We start from the raw sequence: 22,148 nt of genomic DNA, 5'->3' as shown, positions 1-22,148 counted from the left end.
GCTGCCCTAGGGCTCTGGGGTTAATACCTCTTCTGTGCTTAAGCCAGTGGTGCAAAGCTCCGTGCACGTCATAAGACAGCTAGATAAACTTCCTAGTTCCTGTTGGAGTAGGGTGACCAGATGTCTCGATTTTATGGGGAAAGTCCAGATATTTGGGGCTTTTTCTTATGTAGGCACCTATTACCCCCCACCCCCAGTCCTGATTTTTCACATTTGCTGTCTATGTTGGAAAGCAGCGTATGGTCATGGGGATGTCAGTACCAACTCTGCAGGGGGTCAAAGAGAGAAGTCCAGGTTGTGGAAGCTAAATTTAGATTATTAGGTGAAATGCATAAATCCTTGGTCTCTACAGTAACTTTGTCTGAAATACCCTCCAGTTCTACACGTAGGGCTGGCTAGGGCCATGTCTACACTAGTGAGCTTAGAGCCACACAGCTGTACTGCTGTAAGATCACTCCAGGAGCCGCTCTATGCCGTCAACATAATTATTAAATCATAATTAAACCACCTCCAATGAGCAGCAGTAACTATATCGGCACTAGTGTAGATTCAGTTATATCAGTAAAAAGGTATCTAACGATTCTGAAGTATTTGCAGAACTGCAAGAAGAACCGAATGGGTGGGGAACATAATGATTCCTTGGAGGACAGATTGCTGTGGGACATAGAGAGAAGCAGTTCAAGGTTGTTGGTGCCATTCACGGAGCAGCTGCAGATGGTGCAGTGCCGCTTCTGGACCTAAGAAATAAGCATTGACTGGTTGGATCGCATTGTAATGCAGGTTTCAGAGTAGCAACCGTGTTAGTCTGTATTCGCAAAAAGAAAAGGAGTACTTGTGGCACCTTAGAGACTAACAAATTTATTAGAGCATAAGCTTTCGTGAGCTACAGCTCACTTCATCGGATGCATTTGGTGGAAAAATGCATCCGATGAAGTGAGCTGTAGCTCACGAAAGCTTATGCTCTAATAAATTTGTTAGTCTCTAAGGTGCCACAAGTACTCCTTTTCTTATTGTAATGCAGGTTTTGAATGACAAGCTGTGGCTGCAGAACTTTCGGGTGTGCAAGGCCACATTCCTGGATCTATGCACTAAGCTTGCCACAGCCCTCCAACTTAGGGACACCAAAATCAGAGCTGCACTGACAGTGGAGAAGCAAATGGCGATTGCACTGTGAAAACTTGCAATGCCAGATTGATACTGGTCAGGTGGGAATCCCAGTGGTTATAGCTGCCTGCTCTGTCCTTTACAACATCTGTGAAGCAAAGTGGGAAAAGTTGCTACAGCAGAGGTGCACTGACTGTCTGTTGAATTTGAAATGCCAGATACAAGGGCTATTAGAAGAGCTCAATGCAGCACTGAATGGCTTTGAAAGACCATTTTAATACAGACCAGAGTAATGTGTGTTGTCAAAGTGTGCTCTACCTGCCCCTGCTCTTTTGTGATCTGGAAGGACTTGTGTGGTGACTGCTGTTGGAATGTAACATTGTCAGTGCACCTATTAATTTTGTTTCTGAATGATTCTATGAATTGTGTGACACTGTGCAGTAAGATGTAATTTGTTGATGTCAGAACTGCTGAGCACTTGGCAGCATAGGTTGCGAATTAATAAAGATGAATTATGTAATAGAATTTTATTCTGTAAGAAAATCAGTGCAAAAAAACCACGCAATTTTATACCAAATACATTAAAAACATAATAAAACTTAATAAATTAAGAGAGCAGGATTTATGAAGGGGAAAGAACATTCATGTCCATTTTAGCTACTCATATGCCAACCATGGATTTCACAGGTCTGTGTATGTGAAGCTGCGATTGTCTTTAATATCCCCTGGGGTGGAGTGATAGGATAGTGCTGTGACTCATGATGCCACCTGGAATGTTGAGGGGGGATTGTGACGTTGGCAGACCGGGTTTCAGCTCATGCCAAGACACCTAGGCCCCACTGAAAACTAACAGACGCATATCTAGAAACCAGTCTGACTCACCTATGTGTTAATATTGTTAAAATAGGTATTAGATTTATAGGGATATGTTTACTGTGTGGACTTTATGAAATGCTTGTGAGTTGCCGCATGCATTAATCTCACTTATAATATCCCACGGTAAAAGGTAATATTTGTTTACTTTGTGACTATAAAAGTGTTTGCTATGCAACCGGAAACCACTCAGTCAGGAGAGAAGCATTACCAAGGGTATGTCTACACTACGAAATTAGGTCGATTTTATAGAAGTTGATTTTTAGAAATCGATTTTATACAGTCGATTGTATATGTCCCCACTAAGTGCATTAAGTCGGTGGAGTGCCTCCTCAGTACCGTGGCTAGCATTGACTTATGGAGCGGTGCACTGTGGGTAGCTATCCCACAGTTCCCGCAGTCTCTGCTACCCATTGAAATTCTGGGTTAAGCTCCCAATGCCTGATGGAGCAAAAACATTGTCGCGGGTGATTTTGGGTACATGTTGTCAGTGGTCCTCCCTCCCTCCATGAAAGCAAGGGCAGACAATTGTTTTTCGCCTTTTTTCCTGGGTTACCTGTGCAGATGCCATACCACGGCAAGCATGGAGTCCGCTCAGCTCACCGCTGCTGTTGTGAGCATTGTAACACCTCGCCCATTATTATGAAGCATGTGCAGAACTAAGAGATGCCAGCATGAGGACGATTGTGATGAGGACATGGACACAGACATTCCTGAAAGCATGGGATGTGCAATTGGGAAATCATGGCAGGAGTGGAGTTGGTTGATAAAGTGGAACGATGTTTCTGGGCCCGGCAAACAAGCACAGCCTAGTGGGACCACTTTCATGGAACTTTGTGACCTTCTTTCCCCCGCCTGAAGCGCAGGAATACCAAGATGCGAGCTGCCCTGACAGTTGAGAAGCAAGTGGCAATTGCCCTGTGGAAGCTTGCAAAGCCTGACTGCTACTGGTCAGTCGGGAATCAATTTGGAGTGGGCAAATCAACTGTGGGGGGTGCTGTGATCTAAGTAGCCAATGCAGTCACTGACATTCTGTTATCAAGGGTAGTGACTCTGGGAAATGTGCAGGTCATAGTTGATGGCTTTGCTGCAACGGGGTTCCCTAACTGTGGGGGGGCGATAGATGGAATGTATATCCCTATCTTGGTAGCCGACCACCTTGCCAACCAATACGTAAACTGCAAAGGGTACTTCCAAATGGTGCTGCAAGCACTGGTGGATCACAAGGGATGTTTCACCGACAACAACGTGGGATGGCCAGGAAAGGTACATGATGCTCGCATCTTTAGGAAGTCTGGGCTGTTCGAGCAGTTGCAAGAAGGGACTTACTTCCCAGACCAGAAAATTACCGTTGGGGATGTTGAAATGCCAATAGATATCCTTGGGGACCCAACCTTCCCCTTGCTCCAATGGCTCAGGAAGCCGTACACAGGCAGCCTGGACAGTAGTAAGGAGCAGTTCAACTATAGGCTAAGCAAGTGCAGAATGGTGGTAGAATGTGCCTTTGGACATTTAAAAGCTCACTGGCACTGTTTGCTGACTAGGTTAGACCTCAGCACAACCAATATTCCCATTGTTATTGCTGCTTGCTGTGTGCTCCATAATATCTGTGAGAGTAAGGGGGAGACGTTTATGGCAGGGTGGAAGGTTGAGGCAAATCACCTGGCAGCCGATTTTGAGCAGCCAGACACCCGGGCAATTAGAAGAGCACAGCTAGGCACGCTGCGCATCAGAGAGGCTTTGAAAACCAGTTTCAGGATTGACCAGGCTACAGTGTGACAGTTGTGTGTTTCTCCTTGATGCAAACCCGCCCCCTTTGTTGATTTTAATTCCCTGTAAGCCAATCATCCTTCCCGCTTCGATCACAGCTGGCAAAAGAAATAAAGTAACTATTGTTTTGAAACCATGCGTTCTTTCTTTATTAATTTAAAAAAAAAAGTGAGCTAACTGACACAGTAGCCTGGGTGGGGTGGGAGAGGGAAGGACAAGGCCACATTGCTTATTGTAGCCACACTACAAATCAAAGCTGTTTGAATGACAGCCTTCTGTTGCTTGGGCCATCCTCTGGAGTGGAGTGGCTGGGTGCTCAGAGCTTCCCCCCACGTTCTTGGGCATCTGGGTAACGGGGATATGGAACTTGGGGAGGAGGGCAGGCAGTTATACAGTGGATGCAGCGGCAATCTGTGCTCTTGTTTCCTTTCCTGAAGCGCCACCAGACGCCTGAGCATGTCTGTTTTCTCCCCCATTAGCCTCAGCATTGCCTCCTGCCTCAGCTCTTCGTGCTTACTTAATGCTTTCCTGACCTCTGCCAATGAATGCCTCTATGCATTCAGCTGTGCCCTATCAGTGCGGGAGGACTGCATGAGCTTGGAAAACAAGTCATCGTGAGTGCATTTGTTTTGCCTTCTAATCTGCGATAACCTCAGAGATGGAGATGATGGGGGGGCACAGAAAAATTTGCACCTGGGGGGAGATAAAAAGGGAGAGTAAAATTTAAGATGATACATTTCTAAGAACAAAAGGGAGACTCTTTCACAGTGAATCAAGCAATTCACAGCAGACAGCACATGTGCTTTGGGTACAAGTTCGCATTTTGCCTTTTATATTGAGCGCCTGCTAGTATGGTGACACATCACAAATGGCTGGGCAACAGAATTTGGTTTCCAGGCAGCCATGGTAAGCCTTTTGGTACATGGGGTTGACTTCTTACACTTTCATTACATGTGGGAATGGTTTCAAACTGCAGCGCCATCCTCTCCCATAGCAAGCAATGCCGGCTGGGTTTCACATTTAAAAGGAGGGGCTGCAGTTTTCGGGTGGATGTGCAGCACAAACCTCCTCCCACCCTACCACATGGCTATTCTCTGGGATGATCCCTTCACCCCTCCCTCCGCCACATGGCTATTCTCTGGGATGATCCCTTTTAGCCAAGCACGAACAACCCAGCATGAACGGGGTCCTTTTACTGTTCCCTTACAAAAATTCCCCTATTTCAACCAGGTGACCATGAATGATACCACTCTCCTGAGGCTAACACAGAAAGATAAGGACTGAATATTGCTTGAATGTGACCAAAACAGAGGACCATTCGCTGCCATGCTTTGTGCTGCAATGATTCCAGACTACTTGCTACCGGCTTGGCATGGTAAAGTGTCCTACCGTGGAGGACGAAATAAGGCAGCCCTCCCTAGAAACCTTCTGCAAAGGCTTTCAGAGTATCTTCAGGAGAGGTTCATGGAGATGTCCCTGGAGGATTCCCGCTCCATCCCCAGACACATTAACAGACTTTTCCAGAAGTTGTACTGGCCGCGAATGCATCCCAATTCTTCAGGGCAAATCAAACATTAATCACAATTGCTTTTAACTCCTGTAGTGCAGTTACAAATGTGCACCATCCAGAGGTGCCTTTTCTGCCTTCAGGGTCTGGGAACATAGAATCATAGAATCATAGAATCATAGAATATCAGGGTTGGAAGGGACCCCAGAAGGTCGTCTAGTCCAACCCCCTGCTCAAAGCAGGACCAAGTCCCAGTTAAATCATCCCAGCTAGGGCTTTGTCAAGCCTGACCTTAAAAACCTCTAAGGAAGGAGATTCTACCACCTCCCTAGGTAACGCATTCCAGTGTTTCACCACCCTCTTAGTGAAAAAGTTTTTCCTAATATCCAATCTAAACCTCCCCCATTGCAACTTGAGACCATTACTCCTCGTTCTGTCATCTGCTACCATTGAGAACAGTCTAGAGCCATCCTCTTTGAAACCCCCTTTCAGGTAGTTGAAAGCAGCTATCAAATCCCCCCTCATTCTTCTCTTCTGCAGACTAAACAATCCAGCTCCCTCAGCCTCTCCTCATAAGTCATGTGAACAATAAGTCATGGAACAATATGCCCTGGGACGGTATTGGCTCCAGGGTAATGAAAAGGTCCTGGCTGCTGGGGAGAATGGATTCTCCGCTTGTCTGCTGTGCATTCTCCTCCTCCTCCTCCTCTTCTTCATCCACAAAATGCTCCTCCTTGTTGTGTGAGGCTGCCACCTTGCAGGTGTCCATGGATAGTGATGGGGTAGTGGTAGGGTCCCCCCTAGAATGGCATGTAGTTGATCATAGAAGCGGCATGTCTAGGGCTCTGACCTGGAGCGACCGTTCGCCTCTTTTGTCTTTTGGTAGGCTTGCCTGAGCTCCGTAACTTTCACACGGCACTGCTGTGCATCCCTGGTGTAGCCTCTCTCCACAATGCCCTGTGCGATTTTGGCAGATATATTTGCATTTCTTCTTTTTGATCGGAGTTCAGCTTGCACAGATTCTTCTCCCCACACAGCAATCAGATCCAGTGTCTCCTTTTCGGTCCATGCTGGAGCTCGTTTGTGATTCTGGGGGGACTGCATGGTCACCTGTGCTGCTGAGCTCGCCATGCTGACCAAACAGGAAACGAAATTCAAAATTTCCAGGGGCTTTTCCTGTGTACCTGGCTAGTGCATTGGAGTTGAAAGTGCTTTCCAGAGCGGTCACATTGGAGCACTCTGGGATAGCTCTCGGAGGCCAATACAGTCGAATTGCATCTGCACTACCCCAAATTTGACTCAGCAAGGTCGGTTTTAGCATGACTCCCCTTGCCGGGGAAGAGTACAGAAGTAGATTTTAAGAGCCCTTTAGGTCAACAGAACGGGGTTGGTTGTGTAGAAGCATTCATTTTAAAATCGACCTAATGCAGCTAAGTTCAACCTAACTCATAGTGTAGACCAGGGCCAAGAGTGAAATACTAGTTTATCATCAGAGGTATCATCTCCTGGCCAACAAAAGAAGACACATAGACAACAGACAAACCATTGTGGAATATCAGTGGACAAAAGACTTTGCTGATTGCTCCACCCCACACCCATGAAATGGAGACACGCACAAACCCTTCTCCCATTAGCTTGAGCTCTGGGGGAAGGGATAAAAATCTCTGTCAAGGAAAATTGTTACCACTGTGTTGCTGATAGCAGGCTGGCTTACAGGACAACTGACACAATTGCTGGTAAAAAGCACTTTATTTCCCTTCCCACAGCAATATATATACAGCACTTGTTTATTCCTTTTCTGTTGTTTATCACCCAATGTTCTCATCATTCTTATCTTTGGGTTCCATTATCTTGTGGTGGTAAAGACTCTCAGGTGCTGCTTATCTCATTAGTCCTTAGTTCAGCCAAAGTTTAGTCCTCAGTCCAGCCAAAATCTTCTGGCCTTGTCCTTCAACTTGCCACCCGCAGCCCCGCCTCTTGTACTGTTATTTTCCATTACTTGGCACACATTTCTAAAACATCTGATACTCAGCATTTCCCACACCACTGTTCTGCGTGGAATTTGGAGATGGCAATATTTCAAAGCATAAGCAAGAGATCCCCAAGCTGCTTAGTTTGGGTTAGCCCTATAAACATATAGAGCTTGCATATAGCTGCCACTGTTTCCTTTTGGAACCTATGACTCTAACACATGTATGTGTGTATGTTTACGTCCTTTAACCTTGTAAATAACTCTCATTTCTTTTTCCTAGTTAATAAATCTTTAGTTAGTTTATTACAGATCGGCTACAAGTGTTGTCTTTGGCAAGAGCTCTAAGGTACAATTGACTAGGGGTAAGTGACTGGTCCTTTGGGCCTGAAAATTGTTGTAATTTTTGGTGTAAGGGACGATCTATCACTAAGAGAGGCTTGCCTGGTTGACAAGATAGACTGGAAAGCCCAAGGGGACTGTCTGTGGCTCCATGTTAAAGCTGTATAATGCTTTGGGAGTTCACACTTGTTACTTGGTTGGAGAAATCTAATTATAGAACACACAATCAGTTTGGGGTTTGTGCCTTGTTTCTTGACAGTCTGCCCTGAGGTTGGTAATCATGCTTATGAGCTACTCCCAATAGTTTGACAGGGGTATACGGAGCTCTCTATGGGCTGCAGAGGAAGGCAAGCCTGGGATTTTTGAACTTACAGGTCCATCAGAGTCTGCAACATATGTATTTGCTGCCTGATAAGCCCTATTATGTCCTGGTGCATCTCCCTTTCCTTTTCCTGCTAGGACTCCTCGGCCTTTCTCCTCTCCACTCATTCCTTCTCCAGGGTACCTGCAATGTTCCTCTTCCAAGCCCTGTGCTCACAGTCCGAAGCAGCTCTGACTTGCAGGATCTCATTGAACATGTCATCCTGAGTCCTCTTCTTCCTCCTCCTTATCTGGCTCAGGCCTTCCATGGGTGTGAAGTGGGAGACCCTGTAGCCCACAATGGCAGCACAGCAGAAGATAAAACACACAGAGGTACCATTGTCGGTGTATTCCTTAAGATGCTGAACTCACTCCCTTTGCTCCCCTAAAGTCTTAAGCACTATGTTCTCACTTCTGTTTGGGATTGCTTGTGTATGGCACCAGTCACTGCAGTAGCCATGGTGAGTATGGCCCACCAGGGGTTGGAGAAGTGAGGAGGAAATTGCTCGGGTGCATGAATCTATTAGTATAGGGCAATGGCACTGATTACTGGCACCGTTTTCCGCAGGGAGTGGTAATTTTAGCTGATTTCTCACTCCTGAATTTTAGACTGGCATTCTGAAGGCCCCTGGGCCCATATGCTGCTAGCCTGTGTACTACAATAGTACCCGCTGAGTGGTGTGAGAAAGTGTCTTACCATGGAGGAATAAATAAGGCAGCCCTTCCTAGAAACCTTTGGCAGAGAATTGCAGAATACCTCCATGAAAGTTTCACTGAGATCTCTCAGGATTCAAAGGACATCCCTATGTACATAAACAAACTGCTCCACGTGGTCCCCCTGCCTAATTCTAAAGGGGAATGAAAAGTAGATAGCAACTCTACCTCTCTTGGTTTTACCACTACGACTTCTAGCACAAGTAGATTAATGAAAAGTCAAAAGATGTGTCCTGCTACTCTGGGAACACCATCCGTGTAACTAAAAATTCACCTACACACTTATTTGAGCTTTCTTTCCCCTGCATCAGGCTCACCCGTGCTTGACTGGCTGGACTGCAGTGGAGTCAAAAATAGGTCCTGGCTCGCTGCGCAGCTGGATCCCCTGGTCACCTGTCCCCCATAGTCCTCCTCTTCCTTGTCCACCACCTTCTCCTCCTTGCTGTTCATGGCAGGGGCTTGTGACTTTGGCTCTGTGGAGGTATCCACAGCGCTGCGTGGGTGAAGGGCTTTAAAGGGAAGTGCAGGGTTTCAAGGTTCCTTCCCCACTCTGAACTCTAGGGTACAGATGTGGGGACCTGCATGAAAGACCCCCTATGCTTATTCTTACCAGCTTAGGTTAAAAACTTCCCCAAGGTACAAACTTTGCCTTGTCCTTGAACCCTATGCTGCCACCACCAAGTGTGTTAAACAAAGAACAGGGAAAGAGCCCACTTGGAGACGTCTTCCCCCAAAATATCCCCCCAAGCCCTGCACCCATTTTCCTGGGGAAGGCTTGATAAAAATCCTCACCAATTTGTACAGGTGAACCCAGACCCAAACCCTAGGATCTTAAGAACAATGAAAAATCAATCAGGTTCTTAAAAGAAGAATTTTAATTAAAGAAAAGATAAAAGAAGCACCTCTGTAAAATCAGGATGGTAAATACCTTACAGGGTAATCAGATTCAAAACACAGAGAATCCCTCTAGGCAAAACCTTAAGTTACAAAAGGACACAAAAACAGGAATGTACATTCCCTCCAGCACAGCTTATTTTACCAGCCAGTAGACAAAAGAAAACCTAACGCATTTTTTAGCTAGATTACTTACTAACTTTACAGGAGTTGGAAGGCTGCATTCCTGATTTGTTCCCGGCAAAAGCACCACACACACAGACAGACCCTTTGTTCCCCCCACCCCTCCCGGCACAGCTTTGAAAGCATCTTGTCTCCTCATTGGTCATTTTGGTCAGGTGCCAGTGAGGTTATCCTAGCTTCTTAACCCTTTACAGGTGAAAGGGTTTTGCCTCTGGCCAGGAGGGATTTTATAGTTCTGTATACAGAAAGGTGGTTACCCTTCCCTTTATTTTTATGACAGGGGAGTTTCCAGTCTCCTTGACACTGGGGCAGTAGAATTCAAAACGGTGACCAAAGTGGTCAGTGTGGGGCATTGTGGGGACTGGGACTGCTGCTGGAGGACAGTTATGATCTCTACACTCATTGACCTAAGTACATCCACCGTGGTTCTATGCCACTCAGGGAGGTGGTGTTACTATATTGGCATAACAGGGTGCTTATAGTGGTGGGAGACCAATTTGAGTGTAGACGTGTGACTACTAGGTCGATGTAAGCCACAGCGGTGTGTGAGTCTTTCATTTGGGGAGGCTTACACGTGAGTGCTGGAAGCTCCCTAGAAGTTGATGGGCCACCAGTGTTCACACCAAGACCCCAACCTGCAAGGTCCTGCCCCACTCTGCCTCTTTTCCCGAGGCCCGTCCCCACCTCCCCTGAGCCCACCCTGCCTGCTCCTCTCTGCCTCTTCCTCCAAGGCCCACCCATCCACCTCCCGCTCTTCTCTTCCTCTTCCCCCAACCCCCCCACCCACTGGCCACTCCTTTCTGCCTCTTCCACTGAGTCCCTCCCACCCACCCACTGCTCGCTCATCTCTGCATCAGAGAGGAGTGAGCAGCAGGTGCCTAGGGGAAAGAGGCTGAGTGGGGGTGGGGCCTTGGGGCAGAGCGCAGGCTGGGCCACGGTCCAGGCACCGGTGAGCCCCCCCACCCCACTTCTAGGGAACTTCTGACGCTCCAAAAGCAACGGGCTGGCGGGCCTCCAAAGGGAGGTAACCTGCACTGCATCCCCGGCAGTTACCCTCCTGCATGGCCAGCCTTTTTTAGGGAGGCTTACCCTTCCCAAGCCTCTTATACATGCTGCCCATGACATAAGCTGCCTTGCATTGACCTAACTATGTAGTATAGAAAACCAGGCTTTAGACCACTATAATTTATTCCCCTTCTTGTACAAAAATAATTATACAAGTATAAAGGACTTCTATATTGATGTAACTGCATCCACATTGCACGGGTTGCTGCTTTAAATATATATATTAAAACAATACTATTGTGTGTAGGGAAACCCTAAGACTGAGACATCAGCTAGAGATGTCCATAATACAAATGTAATTATCTATCAAATAATAAAAGATAGGACAAAAATTAGAGGAAGAACAGGAAGGCACAAAAAATTGTTTAAAAAATAGGCACTCCATCAAAAATAAACATTACAAATGTCTGCACACCAGTGTGAGAAACTAGGAGCAAAAATTGGTGAATTACAATACCTGGCAATTGGAGAGGACCTTGACATAACAGACATTTTTAAAATATGGTGGAATGATGGAAAATAAACTATATTCTGTATTAGTTGGGTAGAAACTATACAGAGAAAAATAGATTAAGTAGTAAAAATTGGAAAATCACACTATACTTGAAAGATTTCATGGAAACCTATGAAAAACATTGCTGTGTAGAGAAGACCAGACCCTAGAATCTGTATGGATACAAATCCGAAGTCATACAAATGCAAATATACCAATATGGTTGCATTACCTGCCTCCAGGTCAAGAAAAAGATAACAAGTGTTAAATCTTGAGGGAGATAAAGCACTATAAATGGATGATGTCAGCCGCCTGTATACAAAGTGGTCATATGTCACAAGGTTAAAAGAGGCAGTTTCTTGACACTTAAAATTATTGTTTCTTGGAAAAGTTAGTTCTGCAGTACAGAAGAGGAAAGGATACTCTCAACCTACTACAAAGAGGAGTTTCTTTCTTTAAAAAAAAAAGTTGTAACTATAGTTGAGTAATTAAGCAATAGTCATCACAGCATAATTAAATTCAACATCCTCGGGGCAGGGATTGTACCAAAAATTAATGACATTACACTTTAGAAAGGGGGATTTTTAAAAATAAATGAAGTTATTTTAAAAGATCCTAAAGTTTAAAGAGAGGAAATTAAAATATTTACATTCAGCCTGGAGTCTACTTGAGGAAACCACAACAGGGTTAACAGAAGTCATGTATACCCTTAAACTAAAATGAAAGCAGGAAGGCAAGACAAAATACAGTGTGTTAAATGGAGCCTGCAAAAGTTTATCTGAGCCAAACAGGCATCCTTCATAAAATGGAAATCCATCCCCACAGAAGCCAGTAGAAAGGAACATAAACGTAGCAAACATAGGATGAAAATTGGGAAGTCAAAGAAGGAACTATGAGAAAGAAAAAAAAGGCAGTGGGAAAAACACAAAATAAAGAACAACAAGAAGAGTGTAAAATGGAAAATAACCTCCACCCTTCCCAAAATAAATATAAAATTAAGAGACAAACTGAAAAAAAGATAAAGACAGACAAAATCAGGAAAGAGAAAGGACAAAAACCAACTGAGAAGCAGCAACCATATCCAGGCATGGCAAGAGGGTACATGTTGGGAACAAGTCCTGATATATAATCAACATGAGACTCCAGCACAAAGAGGTTGGGACCATTAGACTATACTGCTATATATATATGTGCCAGGGGACAGAGTTCTGGTTGTTTTAGTGAGAACTTTAAGTTTTGCATTCGATTTTGCAAAGAGGCATAAACAAGGTAGGTGACCGAAATCTATCAGAATTCAGTAGGATCTGGGCATCTAACTTCTTTAAACTTCTTGGAAAATCTCAGATTTATATTTCCAAACTTTTAAATGGTTAAAATCTCAACTATCTGCATTCAGTGTGTATGGAGACACTGAAACAATGACAGTTGTTGCTTAAAATTGCTTTGTCATTGTGATAGTTTGGGGATGTATTGTCACATTGTGAATTTCATTTTGTTTTTACCACTTGTGATTGTACCTTTCATTGTAGATTAGAGCATCCGTTCTGTGGCAGAGGTGTGATCAGGGGTGGCCAACCTGAGCCTGAGAAGGAGACAGAATTTACCAATATACGTTGCCAAAGAGCCACAGTAATACGTCAGCAGACCCCCATCAGTTCCCCCTCCACCCCGCTCCAGCGCCTCGCGCCCACCGGCAGCTCTGCCAATCAGCACCGCCCCCTACCTCTCCACACCTCCCAATCAGCTGTTTCATGGTGTGCAGGAGGCTCTGCAGGGAGCAGGGAGGAGCGGGGACACTGCAGGCTCAGGGGAGTGGGTGGAAAGGAGTTGAGTGGGGGCAGGGCCTGTGGCAGAGCCCGGGGGTGAGCACTGAGCAACCATCAGCACATTGGAAAGTTGGTGCCTGTAGCTCCAGCCCCGGAGTCAGTGCCTATACAAGAAACCGCATATTAACTTCTGAGGAGCTGCTTGTGGCTGCGGAGCCACAGATTGGCCACCCCTGGGATAGATTGTCCTTGAGAAGCTGTGACAGAGCCATCAACATTGAACTACGCTTTGTTACTAGAACAATGTTTTTTTCTATCACCATAGGGCCATTGACTTTGAATGTCTCTCTACACAGAAGCTAAAGGGGGGCAGGCCTGGAACATAGTCCTCACCCCCCATCTTGCGGGCACATGAGTAAATGGGGGACAGAGTTGGTTTTAAAAGAGGTGCTTCTCTAAGCAAGGAAGGCCATTCCACCAGTAGAAACAAGATGGCCAGGCTAAGAGGGCTGGAAGAGCTGCCTGGCCTAAGGACTTGGATCAATCCCAGTGATCACAGAGATGTTGAGGTCAGACTAAGGGGAATTACATTGGGAGTTTGTCATTTTCCATAGATCTGTAACTTTCTTGTGTTTTTTTAAGAGTAATTTGTTTGGGATTAAGACATTCCTTTGCAAAGTCTGTGTTCCTTGCTCTACCACCATATAGTCCCTCAAGAGATTAATTGAGAAATCTGAGCTTCCGCAGTGAGGTGGACTTTGGGGGAATGTGCCTAAGCAGCTGGGGGCTCAGGAGGGTTGTGGAACTGGTTTTGGGGTCCAAGGCAGCCAGGCTGTTGGGTGCCACTGCCCAAGAAGGGTGTCAGAGACAGGGGCGGTCCCTGGGAATGGGAGACCCAGAGCTAAGAACCAGTCACTCTGCTAAGGGGGCTTAGAAACACATGGGATTCAATGGCTGGATTAAATCACTACAGACTGGTGTCTGTTCAGAGACAGGGACTGGGCTAGGTCAGAACAAACAGTTTCTCCTTTAAAGTGTTTATTTGGCTCTCTAAGGCAATCGGAGTTTTGTTCAAAAAAATGAAAAGTAAAAATATATATATATATATATATATTTTTTTTTCAAAGAGAATAATTTGTAGAGAGAGGTAAAGAATAATGGAAACCCCATGTCTGCTCTGAATGTGGTTTCACTACCAAAACAGAATCATATCATCTAGTGAATTTAAAATCTTTATTTTTCCTGTTGTCACAGGCACAAGCATTGTCCAGTAAACAGCAACTTTCTTTGATGGCTCATCTAACCATCTAACCATAAAGAGCAGTTTATTCACATAAAAGAGGCAAATTAAAAATAAATGAAAGCAACTGATGCATAAGTACATTTTGGCAAAAACAGAGATTACAAAAGCCTGTCAGGGATGCAGTCAAAGATAAGAAGATAACCAAATGAGTAAACATTAAATGCGCACTTATTCTTATTTACGAGAAACGTGTTTCAGCAGTTAACTGGGAATCTTTGCGTCTGGAAGCAGTAGGACTGCCTAGTTAGCTAAAGGAGACTCTATCTCTCAGTAGTCTGATTTGAGATCTCTGTGCAAAGGTTTCAGCCAAAAGTCCCAATTTTTTTAATAATAGTATTAGCTCATTTCATAACAGGGAGAAGACTAGAGTATGACTCAATATTCAAAGGGAAATCAATTGTAATCAATATTCAAAAAGAAGAGACTCAAGTTCAGAGTTATAAAGTGCTGTTAGAAGACAATGAACAAAAAGCTACCTCTGGGCCCCACTGGCCCACTAATAATTAAAATACATATTGCTTGGGGCCCAATCCTGCACTCCATATACAAGCCAAAATCTCATTTTAAGTAATTGTAACTTGCTTTTTAAGTCAAAATGTGAACCAAGTGTGATTAATGCAGTGATGTCTACCATGGGTTTAAAGAGAAAATGTAATAGCTCTAAAAAATGCCCTCAATGAGGATTATTGAAATGTAAGCATTGTTAACTATTTCATTGCACATGTAAGAAATGAGAGGGTTGGTCATTTTATGAAGATCTGCAAATCTTTTATGAGTGACATTGGATCTGAGAGTCACCAGTAGGAGGTGCCTGGGAGAGGACCACCTTTTCAACCCTCCCCATTTGACCTATGAAACAAAGAAGCCAAACAGGAAGAATGGAGCACATATGGTATCTGAACCCTAGTGAGGGGGAAATCTGTCCCAGAAAACCCAGAAGGATAGTCAAGCCCCTTTGAAGAAGAGTCAGTCCCACACAGCTCAATGGGGCATCCAGGCCCCACGAAGGTGAGGTGAACCCAGCAAAGCCTAGTAGGGTATCTGAACCATACCACAAGGAAGCTAAGCTGGAAGAACCTAGCACAGAATGTGTTGTTATATTTTCAACATCTGTACAATCTACTATGAGTGACATCTCGTTCTATCATTTCAAATGGGTAGGGCTTCATTTGCAGACAACTTGCGTTGTGGGCAGAGTATGGAATAATATGGACAAGCTGTTCATAGGGTTGCCAATTTTGGTTGGCTGTATTCTTGGAGATTTCATCACATGACCTCATCTTTAATTCAAGATTAATCTTTAATTCCTGGAGACTGCAGGCCAATCCTGGAGCGTTGGCAACCCTAGCTGTTCAGCTGTCAGGATGGAAAGGAAGTGGTGGATTTTTTGTATGATGTGGAGGAGGAAGAAGTAAAAGGATTTTGTCATTGTCCAGATAGGTGGAGAAAAAGAGGTTCTGGATCAGAATAAATTCAAAATTACTTAGGAGTCTATAAATGTGCTGTGTGATACTCAGGGCTTGTCTATACTTACCGGGGGATCGACAAGTGTCTATTCATGCATGGGTGATAAATTTAGTGGGTCTAGTAAAGACCCAATAAATCAACTGCAGAGCGCTCTCCTGTCGATTCCTATACTCAACCGGATCAAGAAGAGTAGGGGGAGTCAACGGGAGAGTGTCTCCCATCAACATCATGAAGTGTGGACCCCGCAGTAAGTAGATCTAAGCTACGTCGATTTGAGTTACGCTATTCACGTAACTCAAATTGCGTAGTTTAGATGGAATTTCCCCTGTAGTGTAGACAGGGCCTCAGAATGCTCTTGACATTCAAATAGGTGCAACTGCAGTTATTAGAATAATCTCCTACTTTAAAATGTCCAAGTGTGATCTAGGGATCTAAAAGTTAAACTGTGTATTTTTTCCTGTTCATGAACTATTCAGAAAAAAAACCTTTAGCTGCTAAACTGAGCAAATTTGATATGCCATGACAGAGAAATAATAAACATGGCCAATGTTAGTCACATTTCTTAATGCATTTCTAGAAAGTGTTCAGATACTGCGGTAATGAGGACAGTAGAAAAACCTGACTAAACTAGATTGGAATAAAACCTCACTATGCCATTTTTGCAGTCACTTTTCTGAATGGAGCTATGTTTAAAAGAAAGCTTTTTATTTAAAAAGTTGTTCTGTGTTATTTGTATTGTTTTGCTTAGTTACATACAAGGTATAGAAATGATATATGTTCATTCAAATATTACAGAATTTATAATACAGTATAACAATAGATTTTGTCAGTAAGACATTCATTATAAGAAAGAGAAGAGTAAGCAATTCAGTCACAGTGGTCTGAAGAGTAAATCAGGGATTTGCTCCCCATTGTGCTAGGCAGTGGACATAGGTGTAACTGGTGAAATCCCGCCCCCACTGAAATCAATAGGAGCTATGCCTGTGATTTCAGTGTGGCCAGGATCACACAATGAATCTAAATCCAGGTCTCCAAAAGTAAAAGGCTAGTAGTAAGCTAACCAACTGAATCTCTTATCCACCCTTCCCCACTTGAACTATAATTCTCTAGGCATTAAGGCCCCCAAATTCAGACATGTCAAGTGTCACTCATGGGTGCGAGACTCACTCATTAGCAGGGCCGGATTAACTCTCCTGTGGGCCCGGAGCTATTAGATTTTGTGGGGCCCCTGTATACAAGTCTTTTTCCTTGTAAGGAAGGGAGGGAGTTTGGTGCAGGAGGGCGCTGGGGCAGGGGATTGGAGTGCAGGAGAGGGTGAGGGGTCTGGGAGGGAGTTTGGGTGCAGGAAGGGGATTCTGATCTGGGGCGGGGGTTGGGGTGGAGGAGGGGGTGCGAGGTGCAGGCTTCAGCCGGGAGGTGCTTACCACAGGCAGCTCCCAGCCAGCAGTCCAGCAGGGCTCAGGCAGGCCGCCTGCATGCCTCCTGAAAACAACCTTCTGCTAGCATGTCTCTGTGGTCCCTGAGGAGAGGGGGACACCGTGTCTCTGTGCACTGCCCGCGCCAGCAAGCAACGCCCCCATAGCTCCCATTGGCTGGCAACTGGCCAATGGGAGCTATTGGACGGTGCTGGGGGCGGGGACAGCATGCGGAGCTGCCTCTCCCCCTGCCAGGGGCCGCAGAGACATGCTAGCAGCCGGCCGCTTCCGGGAGCGGCATGGGGCCATGGCATGTAGGCAGCCTGCCTGAGCACCCTGCTGCACTGCAGGACTTCTAGTGGCCTGGAGTTGGAGATCATGGCCTGTGATTTATTTTTGCGGGACCCCCCTTTAGCCAGGGCCCTGGGTTGCAGCTCCTAAAGCCCCTGCTTTAATCCGGCCCTTCTCATTAGCATGCTATCTCACTCTCACACACATTCATATGCATCTCTCACTAATTTTGAGTAAATATATAAAGATTTAAAATATTTTTACTCAGGTGCCTGAAAGAGACCACAAACATCCAGGGACTCAGGCACAGGGCTTAGAGCAGAGGTCCCCAAAGAGGGGCATAGAGGAATGTTCAGCGGGGGCACGGCGGGACCCAGGCCAGCCTCCACAGGAGGTGGGAAGGGAGTGCCACCCAGCCCTGCTCCACTCCCAGATCTGCTCTGACCCCATCCACATCTGCAGCTCTGGCTCCCGGTCCCGCCTCCAGCCTCGGCCCTCAACTGCAGCCCAGCTGCGGTTCTGCACCCGGTCCCAACTGTGCACCCAGCCATGATCCCAGCCTCAGCTCCCTTGCCTCTGTCCGCCCCCCTCCCCAGGAGCCATGGCCCCAGCTCCAGGGGGAGGGGCACGGACAAGGGCAAGGAGGGCAGGTAAGGAGGGCATGACCCTGAAAAGTTGGGGGACCACTGGCTTAGAGCTTGGAAAGCTGCTTTCCAAGCTTGTGTACTGTGGTAACCATGGAGACTACAGACCCACGTTCTATACACGCGGGGAAGAAGAGAGGAGGCTATGCAGGTTTTGTGTGTGTGTGTGTGTGTATACTTGATTGTCAAAAAAATATCGTTTGCCCAAAAACCGAGCAGAAGTTGATTGAAAGTTTGCAGGTACTGCAAAATATAGTTCAAAAATTAAACCACACTGGACAAATACATGGCCCTTCATTGTCCCAGTAGTTAGCAAGTCTTTTTTTAAAATGTGGTCTTCTCAAGTTCCCATTACTGTCCAGGGTTGCCAGGCTTGTCTTAGTTTTACCCCACTCAAATGCAGGAGAAGAGAGAGTGTTCAGTCTTGTTCAAAAGAATAAGACACCATTCAGACCTAACCTTGAACAATAAGGGACACTGTCCTCTATTATCCAAATGAAGTTGGCAAATCCTGAGCTATGAATCAAGTTTGAGCCACCAAAAGAAGTTATAAAAACAGCAAAGGGGGCCACATGACAATATAACAAAGCACATTAATAAAATGTGAAACCAAATTGGATACTAAAAGAAATGTGGAATCTGAATCCTTTATCTATGGTTTGTTAGCTTCAAATTAATAAAATTCTATTTAATTACTTTATTTTTACAAACAGTACATTTAAAGTATTGTTTGTGTTTCATTTTAATAATTTCATTTTAATTTATTTTGCATTTATTTATTTGGGAATCTGATTATTTTAGTTTGCTGTACGAGTAATAATATACAAACCAAATAATATTTGTACTGTAAAGTGTTTTTCAAATGGATGATCACTATGACAAGGTGATATGCAAAATAAACATTGTTGTATTGATAAAACAATTTTCTTTTTTGTTAGGTTTATATAAAAAGAGTTTATTATCAAATATTTCTCTTATTCTGTCCACTGACTGTGTGCCTAAACCAGGGATTATTAACTCTGGTCCTCAGGGATCTCCAACCATCCGGGTTTTTGTTCCAACTAGCAAATAATTTTTTTTATTAAAATCCATTGGTTTGCATTGCATATAGAATTTTCACTTGCCCTAGACTTTAGTATGAATTAGGATATTTAAGCATTTCATATGCAATATTAAGCAGTGTACATTTTTAAACAAACTAATAAGTGCTGATTGGATTAAAAACTTGGACTATTGGATGTCGCCAAGGCCCAAAGGTAAGAGTCCCTGTCTTAAGCAATGACCTAACACACCACCTGGAAACTCTCACTCTTTGAGGCTGTAAATCTCACTCTTAAGGACAGTCAACCCTTGGCATCTCTGCAAACTTGGACCTATTTAAGCCACTGAGAATTGTGCCATTGACCACAGTGGCTGCTGGAGCATGCCCAAAATACACAAAAAGAATCTTCCCCACAGAAAACATTACATTCTATCTTCGTTATGTTAACGGTCACTAATTCCCTAGTGTGGGGATCTGATGAACTTACATAATATTTCAAGTCTTCGATTTTCAAAAAGATTGGTTTGTCTGTTATGGTGAGGGAGAATAGAAAGCAAAAGCCCCAGACCAATCAACCAAAACAGTCTCCCCAAATGCTTAAAATGTTAACCTAATAAAATTCAGTGGGCCTGATTCAGGAAGTTTCCCCTCCTCCCCAACTCCATGCTACAGAACTCCGATTCAAGCCAACAGATGCTCCATTCTCAGGCGGCTTGCACAATTAAGCCCTGTAATATATTTGTATTGATCAGACTGATGTACTCAGGAGTAAATACAGCAGAATAGTCTTCTTAAAAAAACAAAATGTGCTCAGATCCTACTCAGCAGCAGTAGGTAATGATTATTTCTTTAGGGATTATAATTCTATTTTTAAGATAAATCAGAAAGAGGAAACAGGGTGAAAAAATACTTTTACCAGCATTTTTATCAAATAGATAATGCGTTTAGACTTTGTGAGAAAAATGACCTTTGGTAGCACTGGTGTGCGTCGCCCATCATTTTTCTTTCAAAGACAACAGAAACCCACACATTCTTACGATGTAATGTTTCCCCTCTCTTCACTCACAGATTTGATTGTTTTCTCCAAATCAAAACTTCCATTAAATAGTACGAAAAAGTTCTGGTACTTTTGGTTTTGAAGGTAGCCTTTATACCCGTTATCTGTGCAGAGGACAAAGTTTTTTCTCAGGGCTGGTCCCAGACTGTGGAACAAACTAAGAACTACCATAAACCTCACCACCTTCCTCTCCAAATGCAAGGTACATATACATATTTATTTAAAAACACTAAAAAGCTACCAATACTTTACTCTGATCACACAATTTCCCCTTTGGGAAGAGGATGAGAGAGAAAATGAACCATACGTGCAGAAGTTAATCATGTTGTTTAATATCAGATGCTACAATGATGATGGCAGTATAAAAAATGATGTGGAATACAATAAAATACAATAACATAGTTTTGAATCTACAGACTGAAATAATGTCACTAAGGTCTTGCCTACTCAGGGAATTTTGGCCATCAGTGACCAGCCACCGGTTCAACTGTAAAAGGTGCCTCTAGTGTACCCTGGCAAACTGCAATAAACTATCATTTGCAGTTTACCCATGTGTGTGAAACTAGGGTAATTTTCACTCATGCAAATCATGACTTTTAGCAGCTTTGCCTGTCTACACTAGGATTTTACATGAGTACAGTGCACTAATAGCTGGCCACTTATGGCTGCAAACAGGGCAAATCCTTGGCATAGACAAGGCCTAAAAAATGTCAGGTGTTAAATATGAAACCTTATATAATGTCTCAATATTAATATAGTTAAGGTGATCATTGTACAGAAACATTCAGCTAACACACTGTGGTTGGATGTTCTTGTCAAATTACTATTATGCATTTATTATCTTTTGGGTTCAAACAGTGTATTTGGAGACATTTTCACATACTGACATTTCATTCATTTGAAAGAATGCTGTCTAAAACAAAAGCTGCACACTTTAAGTAGTCAAATCTCAGATTTTTATTTTTAATATAATTGAAAGATTTGCTACTAAAAATAGGGCTTATAGTGTTGTTGGCTAAAAAGTGTGATTTATTGGATTATATGGTCTTTCTATAAACCTTAGCCAAATAGAATCCCAAAGTTTTTTACTGCCTTTTAGAACAAAATCATTTCATCTTCTACTGCAAAGCAGTCACCGCTGAGGTGGAACATGGCAGCTATTTAAGAGTACACAATAATGCTACACAACTGTTTTGGTCACAAAGTAAAGAAATTTTTTTTCTATCTTGTCTACACTAGGATTTTGGGGACTCATAATTCCCAACATGGGTATCTTTACATAGACAAGGCTCAGAGATGTTTCCCACCCTCTGAGCCTTGCCTAAACTACAACTTCCACAGGTACTAACCTGCACCCATTAGGAATTGTGCGTCTAAAAATCCTAAGGCTACTTACAGTGTATAAAATTGAGCATGTGTGTCTTTGCAAGAAGGGGGCCATAGAGAATGTCTATATTATACTTCCATTGCTTTTAAAATTATTTTCCTTTTGTCTTACAACAGTATCTGGTGTTAAAATTTAAAAATAGGGCTCTGTAGAACAGAAAATAAAAATAGTTTTTTCTCCCTTCTGCATACACACGTACTGCAGCATAGCAAGGTGATACACCAGATTTGGAAAAGAAATCCTGCCGAATTTCACTGTATCTCATGAGGTACATCCACAGCAATCCAGTACATTGGAAGTGGGAAACTTTGCTGAAATTCATCAGTTTTCAGGGCAGACAAGGGGAGGGAAAAGGACAATTTTTTTTTTCAAAAAAATCACCATTGGTTGATAAAAGAAAATTATCATTTTGGGGGTGAGGGAAGAATTCACCAGCATTTTCCAGTACAAATTTCACAGGTTCTGCCAATTCCGCCCCCCACCACAACTCTTTTTCTTCCCA

This window comes from Dermochelys coriacea, chromosome 6 (assembly GCF_009764565.3).
Source record: "Dermochelys coriacea isolate rDerCor1 chromosome 6, rDerCor1.pri.v4, whole genome shotgun sequence".
In the NCBI taxonomy this organism is placed as follows: Eukaryota; Metazoa; Chordata; order Testudines; family Dermochelyidae; genus Dermochelys; species Dermochelys coriacea.
The sequence above is the reverse complement of the archived record's forward strand: the minus strand, read 5'-3'. Positions refer to the sequence as shown.